The sequence below is a fragment of the Ostrinia furnacalis genome, unplaced genomic scaffold (assembly GCF_004193835.3).
Source record: "Ostrinia furnacalis isolate ACB-3 unplaced genomic scaffold, ASM419383v2 OfSCF7120, whole genome shotgun sequence".
NCBI lineage: Eukaryota > Metazoa > Arthropoda > Insecta > Lepidoptera > Crambidae > Ostrinia > Ostrinia furnacalis.
In genome coordinates, this window is record NW_021137359.1 from 47,938 (window position 1) to 73,018 (window position 25,081).

At 36.5% G+C, this 25,081-nt stretch overlaps 1 protein-coding gene across 1 annotated transcript in view; it reads left to right on the forward strand.

Moving 5' to 3' along the window:
* Nucleotides 1–21,336: 21,336 nt before the first annotated feature.
* Pbanr (pheromone biosynthesis activating neuropeptide receptor) overlaps nucleotides 21,337–25,081 on the forward strand; it is a 54,677-nt gene continuing 50,932 nt past the window's right edge. The window contains exon 1 of the mRNA XM_028319164.1: nucleotides 21,337–21,466. The gene's annotated coding sequence lies outside the window, so the exon portion shown is untranslated. The remainder of the gene's footprint in view (nucleotides 21,467–25,081) is intronic.

Genomic DNA, 25,081 nt, shown 5'->3' on the forward strand with positions numbered 1-25,081 from the left:
AAACCACTCGTGCGGAAACTGTGAAAAATGGTCAATAAATACAGGTAAGTATGTATCGATTGACATCTCTCCCCATTCACGAATGCGATTACGATCATTATGCGAACGGAATTAAAACTGCAATAAAGTATTTTTCATATTACAAGGAAAATTAAACAATACACGAGTGAGTGTAATTCACACGAGTAGATGAGAGTTAATCAATTTTAGTAGGTGAGCAATATTGTATGATTTTAAAGGTTATTTTAAAGAAGGAATGAAATAGTAAAAAATCATAAAATATAAAAATTGACTCTTTCCTTTTCCTTTTTTTAATCCAGCGAGTAAATGCAGCCTGCATTCTCGCCTCTTTGCCATGCGGACACGCTTTTATTTTTTAACAAATAAGCTAACCAGTTTCTTCTATTATTCTAATTTCATTATAACGATTCAAAGCATTTATTTTCTTGAAAGACGAAAGTCGCTGGCGGTTTTCTTATCTCTAAAAAGGATGTCACAAAATTATTTCTTGCTCTACGTGACGTCACAATCTTCTGTCTGCCATGATATCTTTGCGAAATTGGCTCATTTATAATTATAATTGCGCGATTTATTTCCCGGGTCCTGATATTGGGGGATGATACCTAGTGTTCTGAGCCTTGCTGACCAAATTACGACTTACTTTCGGTTGTTCAAACTTCATCGGAGTTTAGCCAAGATAAGATCAATAGTGTACTTAATAAATTCAAATAATCAAGCTGTAACTTCACTTGATTAAATCAACATTCAACTGTTTGATCAAGAAAAGTAATATGCCTTTACTTTTTTTTTTGTAACAGAACCCTAGCTGTTACCAAAGTATCTTTCTTATTTATTTCTAAGCTTCGGATAGTCTGTTTGTCAGACAGCTGTACTCGTATCTCATGCCTCGTAGAATGTATTACTGATACAAGAACAAAATAGAAGTTCAAAATGTCCCTTAAAAGATCATGTGTTTTTTGCAAAAAAATATATTATGGTAGGTACGGAACTCTTCGTGTGTAAGCTCAATCATTCTCGCTTTCAGTTCAATCTTGTTACAATTTAATGATATTCAGCACAAAACACAAGCCTGAACACAAAAAGGTTGAGTTTCACGTGTTTGACATTCTTTACAGAATGCTCACGCATTTTATACGCGCGTTGTTTGATGTTGAATTTATTTTTAAAGGTTTTAGAACCCAGGATGTCTCAGTAATTCACTATAGTAAAAAGCATTTTAGTTAATTTTAGAATAAATTTACTTTTCAGTACACCGTACCTACATTAATAAGAGAAAGGGCACTAAATTTGACCCAGTAGCCGATCTGCAGATGTTCTGTTGGCAGCTATACGTAATGCCTACTGCCAAATATTTTGTAATTCCTAACGTCAATACAAGCCTGGGAGTGTATTAGCTTTTCGCCCTCCAAGTTATGCTCGAGCTGAGATGAATTGTACCGGAAAACGCAACGTGGTACAAGGTGGACCGACCGTAAAGGTAGCGGGTAAGCGCTGGACTCAGGCCGCTACCAATCGAACAACATTGAAAGCATTGGGGGAGGCCTATGTTCATCAGTGGACGTCCTATGTATGGCTGAAATGATGATGATGATGATGATGAAGATGAGATGAATTGTTTAATATAAACACTACAATTACAAACACTACAATTCTAGTTGTTGAGATAGACCCCTTAGGTCTGAAAAAATACTAGAGCAAAATGAATAGTAATATGCCTAAAATGAGAAATAAAAAGTTCCCTTATAAACCTTCAGCCTATATTCCACCCCAACATATTTATACTGGCAGAAAATCTTTGGCAATAATACCTCTATTAGTCCAGTCAATGAATGCTTTAACGACGGTGTACCTAGAGAGAAATCCCTGGAACACAATTTCTGACCTCGGGACTTTATTTAGACTAGTTAGGAGGTGGACATATCATTTAGGACATTAAAATCTATCTATCACCTATGAAATGTTACAATTTACTGATTTTTTATTTGTTCCTTTGTATTTACACAACTACCTATCTGGATGCCAAATTTGAACCTTCAAGGTCATCTGGAAGTGGTTAGAATTTGGTCTTATAGGTCAGCCATGTAGATTTTTAGAAGTCAATACCTAAAGAACCGTTTGAGGTACATTTATGAAATTTGAAGCTGATGTTTATCTTGCAAGTCTCAACACATGAGCCTAATTTGAAGTGTTAATGCACAGTACTTTTTGAGTGATGAGGCGTCAAAAGTGGCTCCAATTGGTTCGTCTAAATATACGCACGGTGCAGTCCCCTCCCTGGAACTAGGCTTAACACGCTCCCGCATGTCTAGAATATTAGCTCAATGTTGATTTAGTCGATTTTCTTCTGATGGAAACATGTAAGACAAAAATAAAATTTCCAATATCACAGACCTTCTAGAGCAGATGCCGCGAAAACTATACAAGATATATAAAAATTTGACTATCTCACCTGTAGCAAATTGAATAAGCTTTTTTTGGTTCATAGTAGTCATGTCACTAGGACGCATAGATCATATTCCGAGAATTAAGCGAAAAACCGAAAAGCGGTACCTTTAAACCCCCCTCTCCCCGCCGGCTCAAGGGCTAAGGGCGGGGACTTTCAAATTCAAATTCAAATTCAAATTGTTTTTATTGTGAAATCACAGGTAAATACATAAGTCAGGTCATAAAATGCTTTGCTTTTTAAAACTTTTGCTATGTTCACCTCCTAACTAGTCTAAATAAAGTTCCGAAGTCAAAAATTGTGTTCCACGGATTTCCATCTATAATGCTTTATTGACTGGACTATATGCCAAAATTTATTAATATTGTTTTAGTGATTTAGGCGTAAAAAATAAAATGTAACAGAAAGAGTTGATATGCATATACATTGTTTATTTACTTGCGCATTCATAATATTAGTAGGGATTGTTGTTATAGATAGTATTGTGATATTGAAATTTGAAAAATAATATTCTATTATAGAAAGCTTTTTCTATCAGTGTAAAATATCACACGAGTAGCAATAACCAAGTAACAATATTACCTAAATACGAAGAAATAGTTTTGCCTTATTTTCTTTAAAATTTAATAGGAATTATTAGGAATAGCCTAAAGGCCGATATAGCGGGCTATGCTCGGAGTTTCCCTGAGTGATCGAATCAAAAATGAAGAGATCCGCAGGAGAACCAAAGTTCTCGAGTGGAGACCACACGTAGCGTGGGCAGGCCTCCCACTAGGTGGACCGACGATCTGGTGAAGGTCGCGGGAAGTGCCTGGATGCGGGCAGCGCAGGCCCGATCGTTATGAAAATCCTTGGGGCCTTTTGTCCAGTGGACGTCATTTGGCTGAAAAGAACGAACGAACGAAGAATAGAAGTAAATGCTCATTTAGTAATGATGTGAATCACTTTTCATTGAAGTGGGTTTTATTTCTTTTCCATTTCACCTCTTTTGTTAACTTTTCATTCAGTCTGCATTTGTCAGTTTTACCAATTAAAGGAAACTTTGGCTACACGATAGCTGAAGCTTTTTGTGCCTTTGTATAAATGTAGGTAGTAATTGAAAAGATGACAGCGTGTCTATGCCACAAAATTACGAATTTAAAACTGCTTTTGTAATCTGAATTGTATGTCTTAAGTTTCAAAATTAATACTAGTAGTCTTGCAAACCATTAGTTAACTAATTTCTTACACTCGTATATATAGTCAAGACATTATATTATTTGTTACTTAGCAATTACATAACTAAAACAATAAAATTGCTGACTATCACTTGGTCAAGTATACTAACTTTTGATAGTTCTTACTTCATTCAAATTCTTATTTACTGTATAAAAATTACAACTTAAGAAACGACTATTACAAAGTAATTACTTTGACTTGACTTGAGTGTAAATGTTCACACATGAACTAACTGTATTGGTTTATGATGGATACAATCCAATCCATTATTCAAATGCTTCCTCATACCAAATAGATGATAGACAATACCGCTTCCCGATCCCATGGTAAGTATATCTAAATTTCGCTATAGGATTGAGGTATACATCAGGTAGGTACAGTCGAGTTCATAAATATATTGGCAGTGCCAATGTTTCAAAATATTGTTAGCGTTTTAACGATCATATATTTCAATACAAGTTCAAACATCAATAAAATATAATCATAATATAAACTGTTCATAAAAATGTTGCGGTAGCACAGTATTGACTGCGCTACAGCGCTACAATATTTTGAAATATTGGCACTGCATTTATATTTATGAACTCGACTGTACATATTAAGAATTAAGACTTCGTAGCTTTGCTTTTGGATGTGATTGACGAAGGATCTCATATCCAACTAACTCCGGATCGATCAATATAATTACTACAGAATGCTATATGCATAATTATCATGAAATTAGCTTTAAAATAATGATTTATTCGTAATAAACTCTGAAATACTAGTAACTAACCTACTGTTAGAAAACCTTTGCTCTTTTTATACCTTTCTATTGATGTTAAAAATAGATTTAAATCCAATTTAGAGTAATTCAAACACTTGTGTAACAAGCCAGAAATAGTAGCTTTGAAAAAACACTTTTTATTACCATTGTTAGAAAAAAGGTAGTCGAAGCCGCACATTAAACGAAACTAAGAAATATTATAGGGTTTCATTTGTATTGTGATGGCATATTGAATTACTTATCGTAAAAATCTATAAAAGCGAAAGGTCACTGACTCACTCACTCATCACGAAATCTCGGAAACTACAAGTGCTAGGAGTTTCAAATTTTGCATGGGGGTTCGTTCCTTTTAGAACGTAGGTGCTCACTAATACGGGATTTTGTGAAACTCCACCCTAAGGGGGTAAAGCGGGATCCACGCGAACGAAGTCGCGGGCGCCCGCTAGTTACCTATACCCCTATACCTAGTATTATATTATCTGTGCCTATACCTACTACAACTTTTGACAGCACATGAATATAATTATTTGGTTGTAAAATATCTCCTCAACTAAGATAAGATGCTACGGTTTTTAGTTTTTGTCATCTTTACGGGATCTTTCTGCCCAAACAACTGCACGCAGGAAATAGGCCAGTAGAATTAAACACAAAAACCGNAAAAATCCTCAACTAACAGTGCGTAAACTGGCATCACCGTACGTGATACTACATAGTTCTTATTTCTAATCTCGAGGACAAAGCACGAGCATAATAAATGGTAAACGCTTTAGGCACCTAATTTGTATTGTAATTGGAATGGCTTTCGTTAAAGATTTACCAGAATTTGTGGTGGGAGGCAATATTTTACCATTAAGGGATAGCGCGGTATGATAACAGAACTGTATAATTTACCAATTTATTTTATCTAACACTGAACTTCATTTCTTTTAAGCGTGAAAATATTATGCTTATTATTTTTATGAGTAAAATTGAGAATTTTGAGTCAATAACATTATTACTATTTTTTCCAGAAACTACACATAATATGTAATTTAAATATTCGAATATGCTAGAATATTTAACTACTCTGAAACTGAAAGATATACTGCAGCGAGGTGAGGTAGGTAAGTTATTAATAATTACAATAGTTCGAGTACAACGTCGAGCGAGTAACAATATTATTACATAATTAAAGTTGTTACATATACCGCTGTTATGGTAGAACCACCGCTATCAGACATGTGATCAAATTGTGTTTGAAATATAAACTTATTTTGGAAATAAGGCTTGTCATTGTCAGTAATTGTGTGTTACATTACGTCGTCTTCCGGCTTCGCCATCGAAATAGACATGACAGGGATTCGTCGTCAATTTTGTATCCACTGAATCGGTATCCAAAAATCGTGGAAGGTACAAACATTAATTTCTCAGAAATCGCTCCTTTATTAATCGATATTTTTCCCTAAATTATTTATTTATTAATTTTTTAATGCCATATAATTGGTACATAAGGCAAACTTTACTTTAAACAGTTAACCTTTGGGCTAAACAAGAAAAATTCGTTCGTTCCTAATGATTATTATTAGTAGGTACATTAACATATTTACCAAGTATGCAAAATTAAATGAAAATCTCCAGAAAGTAGTTGAATGTGGTCATCAAATCTTTTGATGATTTGAGCTGCAATAAAAGTTTGTAAAATTATTAATTATAATATTTCATTTGTGTAATTTACCTACAAACTTAATTTATAGTTATTGCATCCCTCAACCCTTTGTCAAGGTATTGTCAATTCTATCTTCGGAAAAGTTCCCGTTCAGGGCACCACAGAACAATAAACATTCGACCGTCGGAAAGTACTCGAAAGTCAAAGTTTAATCCGGAGAACTTTTCACTTTCACCTATATTGCCGTTCGTTTGAAATCTAAGTTACACAAACCTTTCCCCTCTCAGCCAATAAGCTCTAATCCTGTTTCTTTGATCAACTGACAAGAGTTAACACATTAATTGGATTTACTTCACTATAGGTACCATTACACACTAAACGCTTACCTAGTTATGAAGTTGGACAGGAATTATTTTTTTATATTTTGTCTTTTGAATGATAAATGAGCTTATTAAAATCGACTTTTGTAAAGCACTTTCACAAAATACTGTGAATTTTTATAATCGTTTCAATTACAAGTAATGTAGTTACTTGATCACCACTACTTAGCAAGTAAAATAAGAAGACATTTAGCGTTATTCAGAGATGGTGAAATTCGATAAATTGTTACTTGTGAGTTTAATTCACAAACATTACCTACTATGAGGTCTCACAGTGTCCGCTGACGCACGGGGTGACACAAGAACCAATCACAGAGCTCTATTCAACGATGCGCGTTCGATTTGCTGCTTTCGTTTGTGAATAGGTACGGGCGTAAGCAACGAATAGCTCACTTGACACTTTACTCTGAGATGGTGAACGAGCCCCTTAGCACAACCTTAGTATCGCTGCAATATTATAATGTAACTCGTAAGTGTATCACTCATTCGCACGTCTTAAAAAACTTTATTTTCGTAAAACATATAAATTCCATTTCGTTCCTTCCACCCTTTCCCCATTTCCATATAAACTCTCCCGGGCTCTATTGTCACATGACTATTGCCGTGGCTGAGATGAATAATATAGTTTCTTATTCGAGAATAATATAACTCTATCTTTATGTATGTATAGTCAGGGAAAAAGGAAAATTCAGGATAGGTACTTAATTTCAGTAGGTAGGTATGCTTATTAAATAATAATTGGTACGGTTTGCATAGGTGTTGTTTGTAACTTCAAAAATGATAATTTTTGATTAAAAAAGCACTACACTTGTATAAATAATCGACTTCACATCCGAATAAATGTTACGGTCNTAAAGAAATTTTGACTTTTTGACTTTTGACTTTTTGAGCTATTGGACGTGGAGAGGGTCATAAATTATAATAGGGTAGACCGGGTACAATATAGTACCACGGGTCAATAGTACCATCGGCGATATTTCTTCATATAAGCGACGTTAGGTTGTGTGCATAGCGTCAGAATATGCGCTTTTTGTGTTTCCATCCGCTCACCAGTCGGCGGCGCTTGCGCTGAGAAACGAAGCTATACAGGAAGGATTTTTGTTTTTTGCCCAGCCGCAGTAAGGTTTTACGTCAAATATATAAGCCCATAAGTTGCCTAATATGCTATTTGTTACCAAGGTATTGTTGTCAATAGTTTATCCAGGCTCTAAACTTTGTATCGACAGCGAATTATTGGCATTCACTGTGAAAATTACTGAATTTTAGGTGAAGTTCTCTTGACGACCTACTTGGAACAATTGTACCAGTCTCCATGGGGTCAATTGTAGCGGTACAATCAACCCCGTGGTACAATTAACCCCCGAAACCTTATTTTATACTTACTACCTACATAATATTTTAAATTGGTTATAATAAAATAAGTCATTATAAAACATTCACGTGGTTATTATTTTTACAATTTTAGGCATACCTACCTACTGAAATAGTCTAGGCTCATTCATAATTGCATGCATTAAGCATTAATTAAATACATACTTAACGTGTTTTATTAAATAAGTAGGTAGATGTTGATAAAAAGGTTATATAAGTACCTAAATGCCTACTTAAAATATTTTAATATAGGTTTCTAAAACCTTTCTGAATATGTACATTTTAGCTTAATTCAGTAAGTAACTAAGTATTTGAACGTTTTGTTTTAGATGCCTCGGCGTAGAGTCAAAAGTACGGATCGCGGATCAACGGATCTATTCCTTTATGAACAGGCTTATGAAAAAATCTTAAAAGGTCGAAGCAGTAGTAGGTATAAATAATCAGGGTCAATTGTACCAGGGGTCAATTGTACCTTCATACAAAAATAGATTTTTCAGTTTTGATATTTCTATCATTGTTATTATGCTTATTGTTGTTTCAGAAGCAATATCCGAGCCAAATAGGTGGCATATTGTGTAGAAACAGTTAGATTTTTCGTTTTTATGGAAGAAAAGTTATTGTTTTGTTTTTAAACTTAAGTGTTGATTTTTCATACTTGTTCCTAAATATTTTCGATCTCAATTAATAAATGCTGATGATTGTAGGAGATTAAGAGTACAGAATACCAATAAAGGTGATGATTAGATAAACATAACTACTTTTATTGCCTCATATATTATTAGTACAATTGACCCGTTGTAGGGGTCAATTGTAACATGAGACATCGTACAGTTCAAATTCGTTTTTCATTAAGTATTCGAAAGAATAGTTCAACTCTGCATGCCTAAATTTGTAGCTTAAGAGTCTAGTTTTTACAGCATCCTAACAGAATAAGTTATATTTCATTAGATTTCTCAATATTGAACAATTTCCAAAAAATGGTACTATTGTCCCCGGTCTACCCTACACATATTTTCTACTTTGTCGAACATTTGCACGAGAACGGTTTGTCCAAAACATATGAATTTGGTCTTATTTAATGCAGGATTAAATGCCCTTTAACCGTCAGGAAGACCACTTTTCGATAGGGTAAGTCCTTTACGCGGTATAACCGGAAAACCTAAAAAGCGCCCCTTTCGGTTGCCCCCACCACTTAAGCACAACTCCGTCGAAGTCGAAAACCTAGGAGAGTCTTAATGGGCAACCAATGAAGCCATTAAAGCAATAAAATCTTTTGTAGGAATTATTTCCGATTGAAAAGCTAATTCTACTGGCCTAAAAATTAAATAAATGCTACTGATAACGCCACTCTTGTAGCGGAATTTTGGGCTGACACTATAGGTATAGGTTTGTTGTTGACGATAAGAAGAAGATTTTTACGAGTGGTTTTGCTGTGGTCTCCACTGCTCGTAGCTCGTAGTTTGTGTTCCGAAATAAAATTATCTATCGGTTCTAACATCATCATCATCTCAGCCATAGGAAGTCCACTGCTGGACATAGGCCTCCCCCAATGCTTTCCATGTTACCCTGTTGGTAGCGGCCTGCGTCCAGCGCTTTTCCGCTACCTTTACGATGTCGTCCGCTTCGTCGTAACGCTTCTTAGGCGGTTATCACACTGCGCCGCGCTCCGCCGCGGAGCGCGGGGCGACAGATTTAATCATTGTATGCAAGTACCTCAGTTTGTATAGAAAACACGCGCGGCACTTCACACTGACAACGCGTCCGCGCGCGTGATTTTTTATATGAAAATCACGCGCTCCGCGGCGGAGCGCGGCGCAGTGTGATAACCGCCCAGTGTTGCCAACCCAAATTTTAGAAAATTGGTAGATTATGTGCCAATTGTTGGTAGAAGTTGGTAGAATGTAAAATGCAAAATTGGTAGATCTACCACCTCAACTTAGAAAAAAAATTAAGATTCATAAAACCATGGAATAGAAAGTCAACTTTCACACATGCTACATGCTTTAAACTATTTGCATGTTTATTTAAAATAAATCTTCCACCGGCACACTTTAGATCACACCTACATGATTTACAATAAAAATATCCTTCACCCTTAGTACTTTCTTGAAGCCAACCTGCAAATTCCTTATCTTTCTCCCATAATTTTGAATATTTTTGGTCATAACTAGTGCCTTTTTCTTTGTTTTCGTGGCGGAGTTCCTAACCTAGAACTCCGTGTCTCGCTTTCGCTGCTATCAGAATCCATTATTAAAATGAAATACATGCCACGCAACCGCTAATTAATGCAAGCATCGTTTAAACGGAGTTTTCGAGGAGCAAAGAAAATATTCATTAAAATCACTCTATTTCGCAACATACAAAGCTTAACACACACACACACACACACACACACACACACACACACACAATCCAAATCCAAACGACACACAGATCATCACAGATTACAAAGAAATAAATAATTACCACAGACTTTTTTATAAACTTGGCTCCACACATTTGGGCCACAGACTAAGTAGTAAGAAGAGAACAGGATGGCTAATTATTGTCGGGTTATAGACGCGACATNGTTCCTGGTCAGGCTATACTACAGAATTCTATACAGGGTGTTAGGTAAATGGGTATATGAACCGAAACTAGCCCATGTTAACATGGGCATATAAATGGTATGGTGAAGTCAGATATTTGATATCATCATTTTATTTTTTTAAATTTTCATACAAAATAATTTTTATAAAATCCGATTTGTATGAAAATTAAAATAATTAAAATGAAAATATCAATTTTCTGACTTCACCATACCATTTATATGACCATGTTAACATGGGCTAGTGTCGGCTCATATACCCATTTACCTAACACCCTGTATATTATGCATAATTATCCTGAAATTAGCTTTAAAATAATGATTTATTCGTAATAAACTCTGAAATACTAGTAACTAACCTACTGTTGGAAAACCTTTGCTCTTTTTATACCTTTCTATTGATGTTAAAAATAGTTTTAACTCCAATTTAGAGTACCTAATTCAAACACTTTTGTGTAACAAGCCAAAAATAATAGCCATTATTTGAAAAGAGGTATAGTCGAAGCCGAATATTAAACGAAACTGGGAAATGTTTTAGGGTTTCATTTGTAGGTATTGTGATGGCATATTGAGTTATAGTAAAAACTAAAAATCTATAAAAGCGAAAGGTCACTGACTCACTCACTCACGAAATCTCAGAAACTACAAGTGGTAGGAGTCTCAAATTTTGCATGGGGTTTCCTTTTAGAACGTAGGTAAGACCGGATTTTGTATAACTCCAAACCTAAGGGGGTAAAACGGGATCCCCGCGTACGAAGACGTGGGCGGCCGCTAGTTACCTAGGTACCTACTGCAGATTTTTCTGTTCGGTTTGGTTGGTGGTAGGGCTTATTCTAAGTCCGCCTGGCTAGCTACCACCATCTTACCTAAGTCTGTCGCTATGACAACAATGTTAACAACAACAACAATTGTTGTGTTCCAGCAGTTAGAAGTAAGATAGCCAGTTCCTCCGTGGTTGAGGATCCCGGGTGAAGCTCGCTACGACCTTCGGCCTGATCCTCAACTAAAATAAGATACTACGGTGTTTAGTTTTTGTCATCTTTACGAGATCTTTACGCCAAAAAAAAAGCCATTTTACAAAAATATTCCGCGCAAATTAAGGTAAAAACTTTAACAGAGTAAAATGAACGTCAAAATGGACAAAAAAATCTTGAACATCATATTAAGTATCATATCAGTGATCATAATATTAAGAAGAGATCTGACAATGCCACTTTTGTAGTGTCGAGTGGTTTTGCTTTGGTCTGTGGTAGTTTGTGTTCCGAAATTTCTTAATCGGATCTAACATAAGCGCTTCTTACGTCCTGCATAATATTATGCAATGGAACTCCAAATGAATGAAGTCGCGGCTAGACGTGAGCTTCAATTTACCCCTGCCATCGAGGATGCACTTGGAAGGCGAAGATCAAACTTGTGCATTAAAAATTGGATCACTCAGGCACTCTTAACTTGGTTGTTGGATTTTCCAAATTGTTTACTTTCTCGGAACCCGCGTTTCTCAGCAAGAGTCGGCTAGTCCGACTCCTTCACCGCCCGGCTATCGTCGAAATAAAATTTATGTGTGCGATTTAATCGTGCGAATAAATAATAGATAAAGTTACTTGCCTGACAGTTTGCATTTCAGTCTCTAAAGAAATTACGAGTAGGCACTTACGTTATTTTTAAGTTTTAATTTAAAGAGCACAAGAAACGTTTCCCATTTAATTTGGATATTCTGATTGATAACAAATATTTAAACATATAAATAAAGGAAGGAGTAATCTGTCTGGAACTAATCTACTCGAAGGCTGTCGGTGTAGCCAGTGGTTCCCTACCTTTTCTGGACCAGGACCATTTTGATTTATTTATAGTTCGCAGGGACTATTTAGAAAAATCACTGAAACCAAAAACACTATCTATAAGCATTATTTAAATAGAAGACATCTTGATTTAGAGAATCAAGTACAATACCTACAAAATCAATTGAGTACATTCGTGTTACTGTGATTTTGAGCTTGTATTCTTCTGCACAAGTTCGATAAGCCTGGGACTAATATTAGTTAGGTACTTATTACATAATCTCTCTCATATCTCGCGTAATTTAAAATCGTTCGCGGCCATATTTTAACTTCTGCGGACCCCCCCCGGTGGTATACGGACCACTGGTTGGGAACCCCTGGTGTAGACGTTGTAACGCTCGACATGGAACATAATGATAACGGAGTATTTATTTTAGCTTCGGTTTAATTAAGGACGAATGACATCTAACGAACTTGCTCCGGGGTAGTACTAATTACCGCATTTGTAAAGATCAATGATAATTAGAGTTTAGAGGTAGAAAACGGATAATCTTCTAATAAAAATGTTTTTTACGGCGAGAAAAATTCGAATAACTCCCGGGAAAACCTTAAAAATAGCCCTTTCTTTTTCCCATACAAACGTTTTCTAACTTATATGTCAATTTGAGTATTCGGATTTTTAAAAGGTTTTTACGGCGAGAAAAATTCGAATAATTTCCGGGAAAATCCTAAAAAAAATAGCCCTTTTCTTTTTCCCATACAAACATTTTCTAACTAAAGTATTCGGATTTTTGACAGAACGAAGTCTAGGCTGTCGGGTCTGCTAGTACTTAATATAATATTGTGTAAGTACTAAAGAAAATTAGAGTATTTATTTGACAAAAAGAACGTGAGTGCTATAAGGAAACTCTTCAATTCGTTTGGATTTTATATTTTACACGCCTTTTTGCATAATTATGGCTTCTTGGCAAAGTGTGTTGAAAAATATTACAATACTAACTGGGAAATTAAGCATATTTGCATCGTTCCTGTTAATATTCATTATTGTTTGTGAAGTTGGAGTCTAATTGAAATTCAGGTACATAGTTCAGGGGTTCTAAATCTTAGACGTTGCTGCTCTACCTAATGTATACCAGATTATGTTAACCTTCTGATGAATTATTTAATTTCTTGACTGCTACGTTTGCTTATTTGCAATAAGTCAATTTATACATACTAAAGCTGAGTTGCACCATCTTACTTTAACTTTAACAAACGTCAAAAATCTGTCATCTCCATACAAAAATCACTGGTTATCGTTATAGTCACGGTTAAAATAAGATGGCTCAGCCTAAGTGCACCACTTAACCGTAACTATAACCATAAGGGCTTAAATAAGGTGGTGCAAGTCAGCCTTGATGCTAGGCGTGTTATTTCAGAACGCGTCTATGAAGAATGTAGTTTTTTGTGCAGGGAACTTGATTTATGCCCACTTGACGAGGAAGGGACGAATCAACAATGAAGCGTCACGCCCATACACATAGTGGTCGCCAAAGTATGATTAATTGTGATATGAAAAGATAACGTATTCCACTTGAGCACCCGTTCAAATAGCACCTGCACGAATAGCACCTGGCCTATTCCACTTAGAACACCTATCGATATTTTGGGCAGGTGCTCTACCTAAGTGGAATTTATTTGTGAGATGAAAAGATAACTGGTTTATATTTGAAAGTTTTCCTTTTTCCGCAACAGAGGGGAAATAATTGCGGAAACGAACCATGTAGAGACAAATAAAGCGATTAAGTTATAAATAACATAGAAAGGGGTAAAAATAAGCCCTTTCATTAACGTTGTAAGGAAGGTTAAATGTTATCTTCTGGAAATAGGTAGCTCTGACATATTTTTTGCGATAACACATTAAAATGTTCATAATGCTTCTTATATTTAGCGTATTAGAGTATATAACATAATTTATGTCGCTAAAATAATACTTCCATTACCTACTTACATAAGAACTACGATTTTTTCTTTTTTTACAAACTTTAAGGCAAATTTTCCCAATACTTAACATTCTGTTTGAGTAATTGAAAAATTCCACATCCAGTTCAAATAACTTATTACTTACTCGTTACTCTTCTATGTGGAATTTCGTATCAAAATGTAAGCTAGCGTTCGTTAGCCCGCTTAAGGAACAGCTACCAATTAGTTATTTCTAGCTGTAAACATAATAAATAATAAGGCCACATAACACAACAATAAGCCATAATTATGGTATTTTGAACTATCGTAATAGGAGCGATTTTGCAACAAAATACTAAGGCTGCGTTGCATCATCTTACTTTAACTTTGACAAACGTCAAAAATCTAATCTTTCATACAAAAACACCGGTTAAAGCAAGCTGGTGTAACTCAGCCAGTTTGATGTGACGCTGACTGTGACTGAAGTCTAGACATTCTGCTAACTATTTAATGACAATAAAAATAAAACTTATTTTGCGACAGGTACTAAATATAATAATTAGGTATAACTTTGTCTGGAAACACATTCTATTTACTGTAGGTGCCGGATGACAGCACATCAGACTATACATTTTTATTGCAAAATAATACCTATTGCTACTAGACGTGCGCGCCGGTCAAAAAAAATCGGGCGGCGGCGCGCCACGAAAAAATCCACGGCGGCGGCGTAACGCCGGCGGCGTGGGATTTTTCAACTTTGCATATTAAGACGTATAATGAAAAACCACCCTTAAACGACAGAACTTTATTAAGTAAACTAATAAGATGACTAAGTAATCACTTTTCTTCACAGAAATATTTTTTTAGCAAATTTTATAGTTGTCGTCCACAAAAATTATTTTATTCACCCTAAATGGACTCGGGCCGGGACCTTTTGGCGGTTAAAAGCAATCTAGCAACCGAAAACACTCTTTCGCTCTTGTGCTAATGACGATAAATGCGGGTAGGCAGATTGTCTGGTTTGCCAGTAGGACAAGATGTCCCCGTCTTCAAGTTCCGCAGGATCAGCAGTAGCTAGGTATTTTCAAGCTTCCTGGTCAACAGTGTTATGAATATTAAGTTTTGTAATCATCATCGAAGCCGGAACCATGAGAACTGTGTTGCATGCTGTATTTGCGCAAGAGTTGGGAAAGTATTGAAACTTTACTTGTTCTCTGGCTCGGCTGGGCAGCGTTCGGGAAGCTTCGCAATATTCTGACGTCCGAAATACCGCAGTGTCTCAAGTCAAAAGTCTGACCAGTGTGTGTTGCCAGTGATGGTATACGGATCTGAGACGTAGTCGCTTACTATGGGCCTCATAAGAAGGCTCAAGGTCACTCAAAGAACGATGGAGCGTACTATGCTCGGAGTTTCCCTGCGTGATCGAATCAGAAATGAGGAGATCCGTAGGAGAACCAGAGTGACTGACATAGCCCGCAGAATCGCTAAAATCAAGTGGCAGTGGGCGGGGCACATAGCTCGAAGAGCTGATGGCCGCTGGGGCAGGAATGTTCTTGAGTGGCGACCACGAGCCGGAAGACGTGACGTGGGCAGGCCTCCCACTAGGTGGACCGACGGTCTGGTGAAGGTCGCGGGAAGTGCCTGGATGCGAGTGGCGCAGGACCGGGGAGGCCTTTGTCCAGCTGTGGACGTCTTTCGGCTGAAACGAACGAACGAACGAACTTGTACTCGCTTCTTCCTGGTGACCCTCCTGGTGTAATAATGGTTGATTATGTTCGTAGTAAGGGATTAACTCTTTGGTATATTCTGCTAAGAAACCAGCTGGAGTTCATTCGTTAGCAGACAGATAGAGGTCAACTTCTCCAAGCTTCATAAACCTACAGTCTAATCATCTGACGTCGATGCATCCCTGATCGTCTTCATCTTCCTCTATCACTTGAGAAACAGTCTCCAAAGAGCTTAAAACTTTTGTTCATTTTCTGCCTCTTTCTCCAATTCTGGCAAACGATACCTGACTGTTTTTACTATTTTCTTGCATTTCGTCACCAGACTTAAAACTTCGGGTGTTTTTTTTATTCTATCAACCGTATAACTAAGTTATGGAGAGCGTGCCCTAGGCAAAGATCATCATCATCATCATTTCAGCCACAGGACGTCCACTGCTGAACATTGGCCTCCCCCAATGACTTCCACATCGCACGGTTGGTAGCGGCCTGCATCCAGCGCCTTCCTGCTACCTTTATCAGGTCGTCGGTCCACCTTGTGGGTGGACGTCCCACGCTGCGTTTTCCGGTACGTGGCCTCCATTCCAAAACCTTGCTGCCCCATCGGCCGTCAGTTCTGCGTACTATGTGCCCTGCCCACTGCCACTTCAGCTTGCTGATCCGTCGGGCTATGTCAGCGACTTTAGTTCGTTTACGGATCTCCTCATTTCTGATTCGATCTCGTAAAGAGACACCGAGCATAGCCCTCTCCATAGCACGCTGTGCAACTTTGAGCTTCTGTATAAGGCCTATAGTGAGGGGCCACGTTTCCGAGCCATAAGTCATCACAGGTAACACACATTGGTTGTAGACTTTNGTTTGAAAGCGTCTTCCAATGCCGCGGTGAAGAGTTTCGGAGATATAAAATCTCCCTGTCTTACGCCTCGCTGTAGAGGAATCGCCCTCGTGCTTTGCTCCTGTACTCGGACCGACATGGTGGCGTTTTTGTACAAGCACTTTAGTACCTCGAAGTACCGATAGTCGATACGGCACCGCTGGAGAGACTGCAGCATTGCCCACGTCTCAATCGAATCAAAAGGTCTTCTCATAGTCCACGAACGCCAAACATAGTGGCAAGTTATACTCCTCAGTCTTCTGTATAACCTGCCGCAGCGTATGGATGTGGTCTATGGTACTATAACCTTTCCGGAAACCGGCTTGTTCGGGAGGCTGGAAGTCATCAAACCTACGTGCGAGACGATTCGTGATGACTCTCGAAAACAGCTTGTAAACATGGCTCAGAAGCGAGATGGGTCTGTAATTCTTCAGTAAGGTGTTTCTCCTTTCTTGAAGAAAAGCACCACCACGCTTCTGTTCCATGCCTCTGGCGTTATTCCCTCGAGTAAAACGAAAGATGGTTGTCAATATCTGCCAGCTCCGTTGCCCGCTTCACATTAGATTGATTTTAAACTTGTACTCTCTTGCGGGTTTTGTCTCGGCGCGAATTTTAAACTACCGGCGGCGGCGGCGGCGCGCTGACTCCTTATGGCGGCGGCGCGCACGTCTAATTGCTACTAAATAAGAACCCTGTGTTTACCTTGACGTGCTGTCATCTGTACAAAAGACAAAGGCGAATTACTATGCCAATACTTACGCCCGTATTCACCAACGATGCTTGCTTAAGTGAAGCAGAAAATCGAACACACAGCGTTGAATAAAGTTCTGTGATTGGTTCGTGTATGACCCTGTGCGTCCACGCGCACTGTGAGACCTCATAGTTAAGTTTGTGAATACGGGCGTATAGGCTGAGCAACTTTGACCGTAATTATAACGATAACCGGTGCTTTTTGTATGAAGTTTGACAGCTTTTTGACGTTCGTCAAAGTCAAAGTAAGATGGTGCAACTCAGCCTAATACTGAGACTCGTATAATAAAGTAAATCAATTGAAAGTTTGTGCAAGTTTGCGCCTTAAGCTGTACTGAACGCATTCGATGAGCAAAAGAATTAGTAGAATCTAGAATCTATGAGTTTAGAAGGTATTTCGACGCGCGAGCCATTGTACGTGATTGAATTTTGCACTTGCACTTTGCTATACCTAAGTAACATGTTTTACTGGTTACATAATATTGTGAATGTGTACGGGACCTAATAAGTTTCATCATCATCATTTCAGCCATAGGACGTCCACTGCTGAACATAGGCCTCCCCTAATGCTTTTCACGTTGATCGATTGGTAGCGGCCTGCGTCCAGCGCTTCCCTGCTACCTTTACGTTGTCGTGGGTCCACCTTGTAGGTGGACGTCCCACGCTGCGTTTTCTGGTACGCGGCCTCCATTCCTTAATAAGTTTAATTTTATCTATTCAAAAATCCTTGCTTGTCTAAGTTAATGCTAATTAATTATTGTCCAAAACAGTTGCACAGATTTTTATGAGATTTTCATAAGTTTTGATTTTGATGAGATTTTCAAGCATTATTTAGGTTTCATAAACAGGAATTNCAGGAATTACTAAAATGAAAAATTTAAACAATTTTTTTTTATATAAAATGATTGTGAAACCGAAATCACACGAGAAAACTGGAGTTAGTAGATGCGAGATGAATCCATGAAAATTGGGCTTTCTACAACTTTTCTCTATGGTCTCATACTAAATACCTGTTAGCACTGCTGTACTATCTGAAGTCCTATGTCGAAATTCAGAACCGCCAATTAAACCTAAACAACGAAGTTTGGCTAAAAGGGAAAGTTAAGCTTCGATAGTGATGCGGCGACAAGTTCATCGAGTTGAGAGGGGTTTGAGAATAGACGCCGTGAAAATTTCAATTTGGCGACTCCTTTTAATTGGTCATTGGTTTCGGACCCATCGAATTTAGAATCGGAAAATCGGTCTTGCGACGAAAGATTTAAGCATCGGCGTCTCGATAAAATCTCATCAAGTAGGTATAATATCGATTTGAGACGACAAATACACATCTCTAAATCAATAATACCTACCACAATGATTCGTATTGACAGTCACGATTAAAAATAATAAGTTACAGAATTTACAATGCTAAAAAAGAGTTATGAGTGTGTCTGAAGAGGTGTATATAAGAGTCAATGACTCAACTGATTGCAATTAAAACATTAATCATTAAACTGTCTCCATCGATAGATACAATAGGCGTTATCCAGTACATTTAATCGTCTGATAAATGATCAATAATGACAATTAAGATCAGGAGTTTTTCCGAGTTTGATCTCCATATTTGGAAACAAGCTCCCCGATTGACACGAGGAAAATGTTTAATATAATTGCCGGAATCAATGGCAATTATTCAAAATCAAATTATCGTTTATTTGTTCCAAAGAGGCACTTATGATCTTCAAGCAATGTTACCGAATGCAATAAGTGGCTAGCGAAAAAAAGGTTGTCTTAATGCTTCTTCTTTATTTTCTTATTATTTTAAGAACAAAGTAGGTATATTTATTAACTTATGAATAAATTAATATACGCCCGATTCATGTAGATCTAAAATTAATGTTTCTTCATTTTTCCTGCTCATCGGAAAAGAAAAATAAAGAAAACCACCTGCTCTGAATAATTTGAACAGCAGATAAAACTTTCATTTGTTTAATCCGATTTCGCTTTGGGCACATAATATTTCGACATGTTAGTTGTAGAGTCGTTACTTACTTACTGTCTTAAATATTCGTACTCATTCACAGAAGTTTTAAAGATAGCTGAGACAATGGATTTCTACAAGACAGGTCCTTTGCTGCCCGCATCCAGGTGCTTCCCGCATCCTTCACCAGAACGTCGATTCACCGAGTGGGAGGCCGGCCTATGTTTTCCGGTCAGTGGGTTCCGTGCTCTGTGTGCTTACCATGAGTTTACGTTAGGTGTGCTCGCTAGCGACTGTAAAAAATTACATTAAACGTATGACATATTGTGCAGCGCCCCTAGTGGCTACTTTCAAGAAATAAAATCTTTATAGATTTTTTTGACGTACTCGCTAGCGAGCACACCTAACGTGAACTCGTGGTAAGCACACTGAAGAAAATCTTAATATTACAACAAGAAAAGCAAATGTTTCAAATAATTAACATTGTTTAGACAAGTGGCAAATCATAATTTTAATACACGCCTACTTAAATTTGGATAAACAGATGTAATGGAAGAGTTTTGGCACTCCGTTCATTGGGTGGATATAGTTTGTTTATTGTTTCGTAGTTAAGACACAGCACAGAGAGTTATTGAAGCCAAAATAAATAAAACTGTTTTATTTTCGTCTTGAATATAATAATATTGTAACTAGCAGTTGGGTTATTGACTTTGCACGATTTATTGTTAGAGTCAATTTTGGAATAGGTAGGTACTGAGTATTTAACATTTCAATATTCCTTGGTGTATCGTAGAACTGAGTAGGTGATATCTAATCGAACCTCCAAAGATTTAAAGCTTTTCTTAGTTTGGGGCTGGTTACTTGGTGTTATTTTGTAATAATTTAATAACATGATTGACATGAATAAAAATGATTAAAATGGTTTTATACTAAAATAAGCAACTGAAAATATGTTAACAGAATAAACAAGAAATTAGAAAAACGTGTCATTAACATTTAACTAAGGCGGAAGCAGTATTAAATTACAAAAATATTGGCGAAGTTAATTAACCACTGTTTAAAAATAGACGACCATGACATCAAAGTAGGTATGTCATTATTTTTTTGTTATGTCCGAGATGGTTTTTTCTTCAGACAGTATTTTAAATCCTTGGTTTTTGTTATAATATTCTAGTTCCAACTCCAAGTCTATCTTTTAGATTTTTTTTTAAAAAGATTACTAGCAATTTTTGTAAATTACCTAATAATTGAAAACTTCATAATTATTTTGTGTCAACGGCACTTGATTGATCCTAACCAAAACTTTCAAACTCAAAAAAAATTTTTACTCGAAAAATTCGCCTCAGGTCAAATGATTGCCTCAGGACTCCTCTGACTGGCTCTGACCGCTGAACTACACAGACTTGGCAAACCTTTCGAAACTTCAGCTGATCTTTTGTGTGAGCCAGCGTATTTTCAACAACTTTATGTAAAGTATATTATAAAGCTTTACATTCAGACAGAAATATTGTGGTACAATAATTATTCAATTGAGTTTAATTACTACCGTGCAAGTATTTACGAGTAAGTATAGATAATTCATAAAAATTACGAAGCTGGGTATAATTATTTTTCTTTACCACTTAGTTGCTGTCTCGATTTATGAAGTAGATCTTCCAATCAGCACATTATCTTAGCGTACTTAAATGAGAGGTCGTTTTTCACGCGCCCGAAGTCGCGGGCACAGCTAGTGTACAACCCTAATGATCCAAACTTAAATGTTAAAAAGTTGATGAGTGTGCAAGTGTTAATATGTTTGTTTACTTATAGTGAGGTGGTTAGATTGGCAATGACCTTAGGCCGCGATGACGGCGCGGCCGCCAGTCTTTGGCCCGCAGCCCCGCAGCGCTGCCGTGCGGACGTGAGTGTGACGAACCGGCAAAAGTTTGCGACTCGTGATTATTGTTCTTATGTGCACAAACTGGATTTTTGTGAAATGTTGATCGATTGGAAACACCACAATTTTTATGTAAGTTTATTACAAGCTTTATTTTTTAAACAGGTTTTGTAGATTTTTAAAATTTTAAACACGAAACTGCGGAAACTCTAATTTTGAGTTCGGAAACAAAAAAACTTGTAAAATTGTGTATTTTCTTTATACACGAAATGCCATTTTTACAGTCCACCGTAAAACTGACGATGCAATGACGGTCGTAATCACTGACCGACTAATGGAAAATAATATTGTAACTATCTGTAAGCAATAAATGTCACCATAAACTATAAACGACGGATGAAAGAGCATTGTTATGCGCTACCTGCGCTCGTTTTATCGATGTTCCTACCATTTACGCAAGTGATTGATGAATAAAAAGTATTTCTCAGAAAATATTCCTGTTTGTAGACTAAAGTAGATGGGATGTAAAATATTTTATTGGAAAAGTTATCGGAAAAAGTTTTAATGACGCAATAAGGTGTCCTAAACTGCCCGAAAAATATAAGTCTGGAAAACTAATAAGAACTTGCAGTTACAATGGGCACTTTACTGACTTCTTCTTTGTTTAGTAAGTGTCAAAAATAATTGCTTCTTAGGCTGAGTTGCACCATCTTATTTTGACTTTAACAAACGTCAAAAATCTGTTAAATTCCATACAAAAAGCACTGGTTATTGTTAAAGTTACGGTCAAAGTAAGTTGCTGCAACTCAGCCTTAATATAAACGTATTTAATGAATATGTACGTGAAATGTTCTGATAGCATATTCGATTTACAAATTAATTATGTTTTCCCGATGCCAAATAACTAATTATGAGTCTGATTGACTTGGTGATGCAGATAAATATTTCATTAACTGTCAATTAATGTACGACTATTATTAAAAGGCTTAAAAACCAAAGCCTTACAATTGAAAAGATTACACCATCAATCGATAGACCTACTTTTGTGAACTGTCCAACCGTGGTCCTCTAAAAGATTTTGTGCAGATAAAGGAATCTTTGACTTAACTCCTTCAACTTGATTGACAATTTATTGGTTTCAAAGCAATTTGAAATCTTATTTTACAGTTAATTGAAAACTGATTGAGTTCCAGGGCTATTTTAGATCAGTTTGTTTAGGACTTGTGCCTTAGGAATTCCGGTTAATGGTTTCAATTACACTATGAGGCTGAGTTGCACCACCTACTCGTACGTAACTTTGACCGTAACTATAGTGATAACCGGTGGTTTTCATAACGTATTGTTAACCATGTTGTATGTATCCAAAGATGAAGATACCTACTAAATAATTGTAGAGGGCTAGAGGATTTTGTAATCTTACGGAGATTCACTTCACCTATTTGAAAAAATATTTCATTAATTAAAGTTATTTCAGAATTATGTAAAGACACTACAGTTTAGCCAAGTATGGAACATATTATTAGATACAACTCCAATATAATATTAGTGTTATTGTCATATTGTTTCAGACCATAATTATGAGTAAATTATTGATTAACTTCAAGTATCTATTCAAAAACAGTGGGTAAAGGTATTCATTTATTGGTTTGACGAAAACAATGGTCTCCCAAAAAGCGATAATGGTCTGTTTATTTAAGACTTTATTGCTCAGAAACAGAATAAACATCTTCCAGGAAATCTTTAAAGGAATTGGAATTTCGAGTGGGTGGTGCCTGATTTTTCGGGAAACCATTATAATATTGTGAAAGTGACATTACATTATTATATTTTATGTTGACAGGTACAGTTTAATCCAAAAATCTTTGATTCGCTTGGAAAAGTTGTTAAAAATATGGAATGGTAAATTAATTATTTTTCACATATAAATCTCATATCAAACTCAATGTTTTGTTTGTTTGAGATAATAGTTTGGAAAAGTATTTAGGTACATATATTGTTTTATGGTAAAAATCCATTTGTGTGGTCAAATTTTTACATAAGATTCCACAGTCTCAGATAATGTTATTCTGAATCCCCTGGGTTTTTAGAATAACATTTTCTCTGCTAAACCACAGATTACACTTTCAATATGTTTCGAAGTTTCGTTTTCGATGAGCATCCTTTGTAAGTAAAGTTTGCGTGGTAATTAAGTTTCCACATTCTGCACACAAGTAGGTTAATTGTTTCTTTGGAAATCTGAACCTGAACCCTTTGATGTTGAGAGGTTATGAAAAAAGTCTGTCCGCTTGACTACTTATAAATATTGTGTGTTTTATTTTTTGACTATCTGCGTCAAGCGGCTAATAATTTCTTATCATATTGTGAAAAGACGTTAAAAGCAATATCAAGTTTGTGCTTACAGAATATTTTATTTATCTACTACATAAAAAAAAAATTGGGTTTTGTTCGATAAACGAAAGTATTTAATCAATAGAATAAATGTTACATCGTGTTCAAGTCCGAGCGATTCCGAGTTTTATTGTTGGTGTCCTATTTGTTGAAGAAGGTCCAGCGAATGGGCGATGAAAGACGGATTTGATTGATAGTAAACTCTATACACAAACAGTACGTGATGAGTGGTCGGACGTCCACATTATAGTCTTTCTAAGATATTGGCTTTCACAAAGAAACGAGGTTTGCTTGATAAGGGTTCACGGTTTGAGGCGTCCTACGTTTCATTCAATATCTGTTTTGAGTCGAAAACCGAGATGAGCGATAACCTTTTGAGGGCCTGTTAGACTAACAGTCGGGCGTGACGAACGCGCGAGTGTGCCCTTTTCGAGTTTATCAATCGGTTAAGAGCCCTTTAGGAAGACTTTGTTGCCAGTCTTTAATCTTTATTATAAAATGCCTTTTTATCGGAAACAAGTGCTAAGCTAAAATTATATCAAACGTTAAAAGTTTACGGTCCTCAGCTTAAGCTGCGATTCAATTAAAAGATATGATCATTAATGTTATAATGTTTGAATAATTGTGTAACGACTCATAAAACTTTAAGGTACTTACCTAACCTACTTGTAGAGCCGTTAATGTAGCAAGACGTGTGTTTTACGTAAAAGCAAGATTATATGACACAATAAAAAAGTAAAGGAAATAACCACAATCGTCTTATCAAGTATGGTAAAATTAAAAGTACCAACTATGATAGGTAAGTAAAATGCGGAACTCTCAGCGTATTTTTTTTCAGGACACCCATTTGCACCCAAGTCGCGCAATGGCTGAATCAGAATCGTTTAGGCCATATCTGACCGCAGTATAAAGAGGAACGGGGTGTGGAATACAAATTCTGGGACAGGTGTCTCGGAGAGCATTAGCATTTAGGGTACAAAGTTAGGGCTTACTAATCAGCTCTACAAACATAGCACACACGTGCCTTTAATTCTTTATTCAGTTAATTAGGCTTAGATTAGGCTTATATTTAAGAATTTAATGCCCGTTTTCACCATCAATTCCTAATTTTTAAGTGACTCCTATGGTAAAACATAACAGGAATTATGTTTTCATAGGGGTCACTTAAAAATTAGGGATTGATGGTGAAAACGGGCATAAGACTACTAAGTATTGTAAGTATTTAAGATGCCATGGCTGTGTTTAGTAATATAACTTCAGAAAACTCTATCAAAACACTCTTTTGTATATTGAAACTACTATTCCATACGTTTCAAATATAAATATACGCAAATTGAAAATAAGCTAAGTAATTTATTT